Here is a 10801-nt window from a genome sequence, read left to right on the forward strand (position 1 = left end):
GCAAGGTTACTTATAGTTAGTAGAATATTTAAAGTGGACATTGGCAGCCATTCAAAAGTACCTATGTAATCTGATGAAAAAATATTCAGCAAAAAACATAGAAGTTGCGAATAATGTTTTGCCAGTGCCTGATTAATTTGAGACTGGGGACTTTCTTTTTCCCCTGTCTGCTAGCTTTGCTAGTAGCTCACGGTAGTTGCTATGATGTCTGTGTAGTCATGATGGCTCTGCCTGAACAAGAGCAAAGATGGCATCAAGCACACCATGCACTGTACAAGGAATGGAAATGCTAAGGGTTATTTCTGTCCAGGTATTACAGACCTTGAAAACGGCACCTCTCTATTTGTTCTTCCATCTCCACAGGGACATGTGCGACCGTGTCGCCCCCTCCGGTCTAAGTTCATCCAAACTTCCTCCATTTTAGCAAGGGAGAAGAGAAAGGACTAGTGCAAATGGCTTGGCGGCAGATGTTCGGAGGATGAAATGTCCAGGGGCTGTGGCAACACATCAAACTCTTTTCTTCCCCTTGTCAGTGTGAGGAGCTCCCATCATAGTGCGCAGTGTGTGTCCTGGCATGGGCGCTGGAACAGGGCTCACCCCCGCGCGGACACCAAGGACACGCTGCTTACCTTGGATGAAAGCTCGCACGGGCCTCTCGCATGCGGGCGCTGGAAGAAAATCCCTCAGCGGCGTGACCCCACCGTACCCCCCTAACCGACGGGTCCCATCCAGCGCTTATGAAATCATGGGTAACACGCAGGGTGGGGAGAAGCCCGTAAAAAAGCAGCACACCCCCAAATTAAAGCAAGGTTCAGTAATAATTGTTCAAGGTCATTTTGACCATTAGAGAACATTGGAAAGGAATCATGGGAAGCGTGTGAACGTCCTGCCCAGGTGAGGCAGTGTTCCCAGAGCTGCGGTTGCCCTGGTGATTCCCGGGGAACTGGGCGACCCTGCGGGATCGCTACGTGTTTATTTTCTTTCATTCTGAGGTGGAAAAATCCCACCTGGGGCCGCTGGACAGGCTCTCTCAGCTGGCAGAGCTTTTCCCAGTTCTGGCGTCAGCGCGTTGTAGCACCTTGTAACCACAATGTGGTTTTTAACGAGAGGAACACTAGAGTTCACGGAAAACACACACTATATGCTTTTAAAAACCAACGTCATTTTGGACAATCATAAAAATGTGTTGTGAAATTTATAACCTGATTATAATTTAATACTTTTTTTAATTAAAATATCACACCAAAATAATACTTTTTCTTTTTCTTTTTTTTAATTGAATTTCAGGTTCATGTAGTCTTTTATTTTGCTGCAGTTGACGTTCGCACACATCGACGTAAAGGCTTTATGAAGCCCAAGTGGTAAGTGTAATGGTTTTTCTCCATCAGGTGCACAACTCAACTAAAACCACTATAATGCTCCCTGATGACTATAAATTCATATGCAGATACTGACAAGGGGAAAGTCTTGTAGATGTTGATGACTTGATTCACTGGGCGCCGCGAGGAGACCTGGAGAAGCTGGCGAGAGCCCCGGGAAGAGTTCTCTTTTCTTTATGAAGGGCGGTTCCGGCGGCGTCCGGTGAGCTCTCGTCGGCCCTTGAAAATCCAGGGGAGAAGGTGTAAGTCTCGCGCCGGGCCGTACCCATATCCGCAGCAGGTCTCCAAGGTGAACAGCCTCTGGCGTGTTAGAACAAGGCAGCGTAAGGGAAGTCGGCAAGTCAGATCCGTATTCATTCGTATTTTTATTTATTTATTGCATCTATTAAGTTATAGTATTCCGAAAAATTCACACAGACAAGGACATGAATGCACCTCTTTTATGGTAAATATGCTTGAATTAAAAGTCATTTAAATATTTTAGTGATATTTTAGAGTAAAAATGTCTAGGGGGTGTAACTTCACAAAGATTTTAAACAGATTTTTTCACAGATTTAAAAGAAATAGTCAAAACATTTGACAATAGTTTGATGTTATTTCCTAAAGTGATTTTAAATATTTTAAAACGTATTATTATTATTTAAAAAATATTTAGTTCAGGTTTTCATAATATATTCATAATTCAAGATGTTTATGTAAATATTTTTTACCTTAAAATGCTTTGTAGTTAAGATGTGAAGTAATATTTAATCAAAGTGCAAGGAAAATATTTTATCATTAATATTTAATATATGACTTGACTGTTAAACTACTTTAAAGTAGAGTATATGGTGCATGTTTTAAACTACATTTTTTTAAAATATCTTTGACATTCTTATTTGTCACTGATCCACAAGCTAAATTTTTGGCCAAATTAATAAAACATTTTAAAAGCTGAATGTTCCACTTTGGGAAATAAACAAGAACTCTAAGGCCTGGTTTCACAGCAGGGCTTACATTAAGCCAGGGGTTGGCTTTAGTTAAATTCTGACATTTAAGTATAGCTTTTTTAAACGTGCATTAGAAAAAAAACATTACTAGATTGCATCTTGTGACAAAACAATAGAATTCAAGACAGTTCAAATATGCATTTTAGCCTGGGACTAGGCTTCAATTGTGTCTGTGAAACCAGGTATTACGCCTAATATATACCAGGTATATACCCAATAATTTTGTGTGTGTGTCTTCTGTTTGATGTGAAGAAGTCTTTGGTGCTAATGGTAAGGTAAATAAAATGCCCAACATGTAAAGCAACTATTTGTCCAGACAATGTAAACGTGATAATTGGGGCTTTGTGAACAGCTCTACAGTGCGTCTGATTGGCTTTACAGAACATCCAAAAACAGCATGCGGCTGCTTATCATTGCAGAGATCTTATCATAACGGATTCAGTCCTCAAAACCTCACGGCAGGTTGTATTTGAGCAATTAGCATTGACTTTTCCCTTGAGAGGAACAAAGCATCTTTTCAAGTAATGAATCAATTAGTACACAAAGTTCGCAAGACAAAGCATAATAGCTCTGAAGAATGGAATTGTGGAAGTTTTGGAGAATGTGGTGCTCTGAGGGAATCTAGTGTGACGAGAATCACTGCTGCACGAACCATGACAAAGTCCTTTCGACATGGGAGTTAGACCCCTTTACTAGAGGATGGTTATCAGTGAATAATGATTTAAATTTCAGTCTGTTTTACACACAAAGCTGTCACATGACTTCACAAGGCTTCAAGGCTCACAAGGCTTTAAATATATATAAAGCATTATATTACATAATAAAGCTACAATATGTAAGATTTTTGTAAATAATATCCAAAAATCACTTGCACAGTGTAATATATTTCGTGCAGTTGTGTACTTATCCCAATAAGATTTTTAATTTCAGAGAAATTCCAATTTTAAATAATGGCTCGTCCCTGTCGCCCTGTCCCACTTGTCGCCTGTCAATGACGTAATATCCGCATTGTTTCCGCTCGTACTGCCATAGTAAGCATGGCGACAGACGTAGACAACTGCGTTACGTCTAGCGGCACGCTCACGCTGTTGTTGTTTCGTTCAAACATTATGGACCATGACAAGCAGACTTTGGGACAAAAGGAGAACTAAAACGAGGATCAATATCAGCGTGGCGTTTTCGCGATGCCGAGAGCTCCACGTCCGCAGCAAATTTCGACTTGACAGAGACGTGCAAAAAAACAAACTGACCTGTGGGAGTATTATTCAGCACTTGCGGGTAGTTGCGGGTAGAATGAAATGTCCTTATTCCTTTATATCCGCGGGACTCACGTGTGGCGCTGATATCTGTCTCTCATTAGCAATCGCGCCCTGCTTCATACCACAGTCATGTTAAAAACATCAATGTATTAACTCATCTTTATAAAATTGTATAATTATTTATTTTATTTACTTTGATTTACTTTTTATTTACTTTTATTAACTTTTTTCTTCTATACCACAAAATAATACATTTTGAGTAGTAGTTTTGGTGCATTTGTGTCCACTGTAAAAGCTCGAAATTCTCCATTCATTGCATTTGTATGACAAAGGTGAGTAAATGATACCAAAAATGTTCATCTGTTTGTGAACTAACCGTTTAAGACTAACTAGCAGTCTGTCCGCACACCAGATCGGTGCTGTTCACGTTTTGACATTCTCCTGTAAGTGTCCACACGGGGCTCAGGAAGCCTCCACTTGTCTTTGGCCTCATTAAAGGGCAGAGTTGTTTTTCTGTGGCAGAGGGCAAAGAAAAGAAGCCGTAAATGTGAGCTGTACAGATGTTTTAACGTTCTGCAACAGCAACAGTGAGGCAGACTAAATCAGACATCTGCAATGCATTTGAGCTGGATCTCTAGCCTTCAGACAACCCTTCATCATCCACCGCTTAGCACCTGTGAAGGAGACTCACGCATATATACACAGACCTGTGTGGGTGCATAATATAAATGATAACATACTGTAAGTGTTACTGATTCTGTGTCACAGATTTCTTTTGATGCTTAATTGGAAACAACAGGCTTGATTTCAACAGAATAGTGCAGCATTGTGCAATAGGCCTATTCATGTTCCCGAAAGAAGGGTGATCAGAACGAGGCCGATCACACAGCTGAGCTCCAGGCACATATGAAAGTGCTTTGAGTCAGTTATCTATATGGCCACATGGAATAAGAACTCCAAAGAAAGTTCCACAGATTTCCAAAGATTTGGAATTCCTGGCAAATTTCTGCACATACCCATATCTTTGTGTGTTTGTTTATTAAAGAGTCTGGCTAATTTGATCATGCTTTAAGCTATACCAAATAGAGTGTAGTCCTCTCAGCTCTGTATATAACATTTACCATATTTAAATATATCCCATGAAATGGCTTGACGAGCCCAGTTTTCTTTCCCATGATATAATTAGCCTACCATTCATCTGCAGGTGGCCATCTGATAAATCTACGATAATATAACTAAATATTTGCAATTATTTAATAATTATTAATATTATATGCTTTTTACCTCGGTGAAGTTCAAGCCTCGACTAGCAGGGAATAATTGAGCCAAGCAAACCAGAGTGTGGTGTTGATGTATTTCCTATTGAAAAAAAGAAGTCTGAATGAGACATAGGGCCTATCGTTTAAAAAAAAAAGCTAACGTTAATAGCCACTAGCTTTGAGTTCATGAAGATAGATAGATAGATAGATAGATAGATAGATAGATAGATAGATAGATAGATAGATAGATAGATAGATAGATAGATAGATAGATAGATAGATAGATAGATAGATAGATAGACAGATAGGAGTTAAGAAAAAAACTCTCAGCTTTTAGCATCCTAGTAGCTACATCCTATCTTTCAAATGAGGTAAAATTTCTCAGTATCTAAAAAAAATCCCAACCCTAACGTTACTAATTGTGTGATGAAGTTGTATGTTCATAACATAAAATAAAAGCAAATTACTATTAAAAACTTACCAAAACTTACCAAAGTCTGTGTTCTGTTGTTTTCTCACAGCAGGTGAAATAATCATAGACAGTATATAAACGGAAATAATAGCAAAGAGGACCTTCAGTGACAGCTGACTTTGTCTTTTGCCTGTTTTTTAAAATGTTTTCAGAAATTTCTGGCAGAAGTAGGAACGTGTGAAATCTTTTTTTTACATTTATAAAATTAACCTCTTCCTTCTGTCAGGGCACCAAAGTAATTTTTCTTTTAAAGTGCTTTTTTCTTTTTCTTAAATCTATATGAAGTACTGAGAGGCCTGAAGACATTAGAATCTAGGGATCATCTCAAAGTAGAAATGTTAATATTTTCAAAACTACTTTGTGCCGTCAATGTCTGAAAGATATATTATGTAGAGGGGATACTGAGTCCCAAAATGTGTTAAATATAAAATAAGGGTTTCCTCTGCTGTAAAAGCCCAAATTATGTATAAGCATAACTGTTGCCTTGTTTGAGAAAGGTTATTGCTAAGTGACTCTTGGCTTTGCTGTGCCCATTTCATTCCCTTTGCGTGCAAAACTTAATTAGCATTGGAATATCTTTTACCCTGTTAACACTGAAGAAACAGAAACCAGAAGAAAATATCAAGGAGCAGTTTAAAGGTGCACTCAGTACTTTTTTTCCTCATTAAAAATGTTTTACACATAAGTGCATGAATAATACTTTTGATTAATACCATTATAATGACGTTCACTCATATGAGATATGAATGATGCAGACGTAGGCTTCAATTAAAATATTTAACATCCCAAAAATTACACACTTCAGATTTAAAGAATGACTAAATGAATGAAAAGGTATGTTTGTTAATCAGTTAATTTGGTTTAATGTAGAATAACAAATATTAAGTTAGTATGGCAGTAACTCATTTCCACATTAAATGGACACAATTATCATTATATGTGAATGACCGTGACCTTGAAATATTATCAGCATGTAATTGCGACTTGGACTGCACTGCACAACTCAAATTTGAAACATTTCCCAGATTTTTCACACACGTGTTTCTGATCACAGTTCATATTCATGAACGCAGACCCTACGGTGTGACAGGAAATGTCTAAAAAGGGAAAAAGAGACCCAAAAGGCCAGTTTCTCTTGTCAGCAGTTCTTTATGGTGTGATATATGGAGGTCAGTAAGTCTTTGATACTTTCTCACCATTCAGAAGTGCAGGGAGGTCCCGTCGAAGGGTCCGGGGACAGTTCTCATTGTCAGCGGTTCTGGACAGACTGCCCACATCAAATAGGCCTAGATCAATTTTAAGAGTTGTTCTGCTCAGCAATGTTCCCTAATATTTTTTTTTCTTTCTTGCTGAGCAAATCATATTTTTATTGGTACTCTTCTAAGTACCAGACCCAAGCAGTGTGTGCTGTGCCAACTAATGACTTTTGGAGAGTTTCATAGCAATAACTTTTGTAACAAGATCTCAAATATATATATATACTTGTGTATTATTGTGTAGATGTGTATTATTTAATAACTAATTATATGAAAAATTGTATGTATTTAATATTTGTGTATTTTATTTATTTGTATAACATATATATATATATATATATATATATATATATATATATATATATATATATATATATATATATATATATATATATATATATATATATATATATATATATAATTACACACACAATATCTATATATTCTTATAATTTTTACTTATAATGATTTATATAATGTTAATGCATTTTATTTATATTTGTATAATATGTTATAATAATATTTTGTGTTGGAATAAGACCCAAAACATACTTTGCGTAGCTTAGTATGTGAAAGCAAATGCTTTCTTTCAGGTTTAATTTTGTCTATTGAGGAAGACCACCATTCATAATGCACTGCAAGTTTACTTTTGTTTCTTTATATATATATATATATACACACATATACATACATATACATATACATATATTTAATGGTAGACATGGTAAACATTTGAAGGTAGCTCTATCGCCCCCTCGAGTAACAATATGTTAAAACCAGAAGCATAGAGTAGAGTGTTTTGTACAGTGTTTTGGACCACAAGTGTTGTGTGTGTCTCCACATAAGACTTCTCACAGCTTAAATTCTATACTCAGAATAAATAAAAATGCAATATGGAACACTGTAAACCCGAGTAAGTTGACAAAACTCAACAAAACAAATTGAGGTAATCAGTTACATCAAATTTTTTAAGTAAAAAAAAAAAAAATCAGAACTGGTAGAATTTTATTTTGTACTTTTAATTGCTCTTAACTTGAGTATAGAGTAAGCAAATTCATACATTTAACCTAAAATTATCATGTAATCTCAATTTAAATATTTTGATTAGTGGAAACTTGGCTATATTTTACTTGCTAATTCAGTAAATGCTAACTTGCTAATTGTTGACAGTGCTTTGATAGCATTAGCATAGCAATTGCTGAATGAGTACTTCAGTATAGAATGTATATATATATATATATATATATATATATATATATATATATTAGGGCTGTCAAAAGATTAATCGCGATTAATCGCATCCAAAATAAAAGTTTGTTTTTAATAATATATGTGTGTGTACTGTGTATAATTATTTTGTATATATAAATACACACACATATGCATGTATATATTTAAGAAAAATGTGTTATTTATATATATATAAAAAAATTGTATTTATATATAATATAAACTATATAAATATATATACAGTATATGTATGCAAATATTTCTTAAATATATACATGCATGTGTGTGTATTTATATATACAAAATAATTATACACAGTACACACACATATATTATGTAAACACAAACTTTTATTTTGGATGCGATTAATCGCGATTAATCTTTTGACAGCCCTAATATATATATATATATTTTATATATATATATATATATATATATATATATATATATATATATATATATATATATATATATATATATATATATATACTGTATATATCTCTTCTCAAACCAAACTCTTGCTCCACTTGTCACATGATGGTACCCCCCCCCCCCCCCAAAAAAAAACACCACATAACAGAAACTCTTCTAAATTAGCATAGCAAAACATTAAACACTACTAAATCTACCAACTTAACATTAATCTTTTAACAAAAAAACATTATATAACACTTAATTTTAGCATTTACTCTCCCTTTAATGTGTCATGGCAAAGCATGCAGGGAAATACTGTAGAAACCCAAGCCTAGTTTCAGTTCAGTTTAAGTTTGTCTAAATTGAAATAAACAAGTTCATAAAACTCAAAACAATAAAACAATTCAGATCACCTCAAATGTGTCAGTTTTGTGAACTCAAAAGAAAAAGAAAGTTCTCATAAAAGTTAATTTGACTAAACTAATTTGTGTAATTTAAGTTTAACCTTCTCAAACCAAATAATTATTTTGAACATCAGGTTTTATAGTGAATTTAAATCCTGTCTATCCATTCAGAACTAGATTTTACAAAAAAAAAATTGTCTCCTTGCTGTGCAGATTTTCTTTTGGTCTATATGGAAGCAACATCAGATCATCAACTTAGAGGGATCACTTTTGCTCATCGTCATAAAATGAATATATCAGCAATTCTTTCCCTTCTCATGAATAATGGATGTCAACCTGCTCAGTAATGGTGCGTAAGCTGATTTTAAATGGAGAAACTGTAGTCAGGCCTCACTGAAGTGCTCCTCTGGTAGTCATTACAGGCCTGTTTTGTGAAGTCAGTGATATGTTTTGGGGAAACTGGCCATCGGTTTGACGCAGGGCCAGATGCTGAATGAGCAGACGCCCCCCTCCCCCCTCCCCCCTCCCCCCTCCCAGCAGCTCTAGAGAAACGGAAACAGGAGATTTACATTGCCGCTATGTTGTTTGATGGCTCCCACATGTCGCATAATTTCAACAAGTTCAAATATGAGGGCAGCAGGACAGACTGATTGTGGGAGCATTTCATTAGCCTCGGTTACAGTGGCTCTTACCATAAGATCCACAAGCCAAGACAGGCTGGTCAATTTATGTCACAATAAATAATCCATTTCATGTTAATTCTCCCATAAACCCCCTGCCTGTGATTACGACGACCCTTCACGTACATACATTTGTTGCAGAGTAATTTTTCTTTGGCCAGCAGCATCCGACAGCATGACATAACATGGGTCAGCACTCACTGGATAGATTGCCTATAGCAGTGGCTCTCAAACCATGGGTCGCAGGTCTGTTCTGAGAAAGTCAAGGACAGCAGGGAAAAGAAAAAACTTTCGATTTGTGAATAATACATCTAACATATATATATCATGCATAGGATTGATGTTGTTGACATCAACGATGCATCCAATCAAAGCTAACATGGACAGGTGTGACACACCCTCAACCACAAAAGCCATTAACAAGCCATATAATTCATAATTAATTCATATTATATATGTATAATATATATTAAAATATATATTATTTTATATTAACAAAATATAATCATAACAGGCAGAGGTCTTTTCTTCCATTTTGTTATGTGTACTGAGTGTTACAGTTTATTATAAAAAAAGTAGGGCGGGGACTTGGTTTTATGTGTCAGTTATTGATTGGATGTTGAAATATAGGGGAAGATGAACATGAGCTTGCAGAGACTATGATTGGAGAAGTCCTGCATAAGTCACAAGAGAGAACTATTTTATATTTTGATTAAACATTACGAGGTCAATAAATAAATAAATGAATAAATAGAAACTGAAACATTTGCATGGACGATTTGTTCACTGTAAAATCAATAACATGCATTTAGAGGGGGGAATTTCATTTAATGCCGACCAATGTTATTTCATTCCTTTATATCTTTTCATTGTCATATATGATTGATACTGTTGATTTTTGTTAATATGTTAAAATACAACTTACTTTTATATTTTCACTTGAATTCTAGTTAGTTTTACTGATTTTGTTGTGTTTATGTCATTTTTACAGTTTTTTTTAAATATATCTAAATATTTTTTATTAATCAGTTTTAGTTTATTTAGTTTAAGTATCACAATTAATCATCATCATACATATATGTGTATGTACAGTATGTATTTATGTATACATATATGTATATATATATATGTGTGTGTGTATATATATATATATAGATAGATAGATAGATAGATAGATAGATAGATAGATAGATAGATAGATAGATAGATAGATAGATAGATAGATTACAAACTTTTATGTTTATGTCAACATTTTGTTTCAAAAAATAATTGTTATGGTTTTAGTTAATAATAAATACCTTGATGCCAACTTTAAACTTGAAAATGGTAAAGACTACAAAGTTATGTTTTATATACTGTAGAATAACGGGCACTGATGAATCATGCACAATAAGAGCAGGAACATGCATTACAAAAAGTAAACCGTGTCAAATACATTTCATGTTCCTTTAAAACTCTC

The sequence above is a fragment of the Squalius cephalus genome (assembly GCF_949319135.1).
Source record: "Squalius cephalus genome assembly, chromosome: 9".
In the NCBI taxonomy this organism is placed as follows: Eukaryota; Metazoa; Chordata; class Actinopteri; order Cypriniformes; family Leuciscidae; genus Squalius; species Squalius cephalus.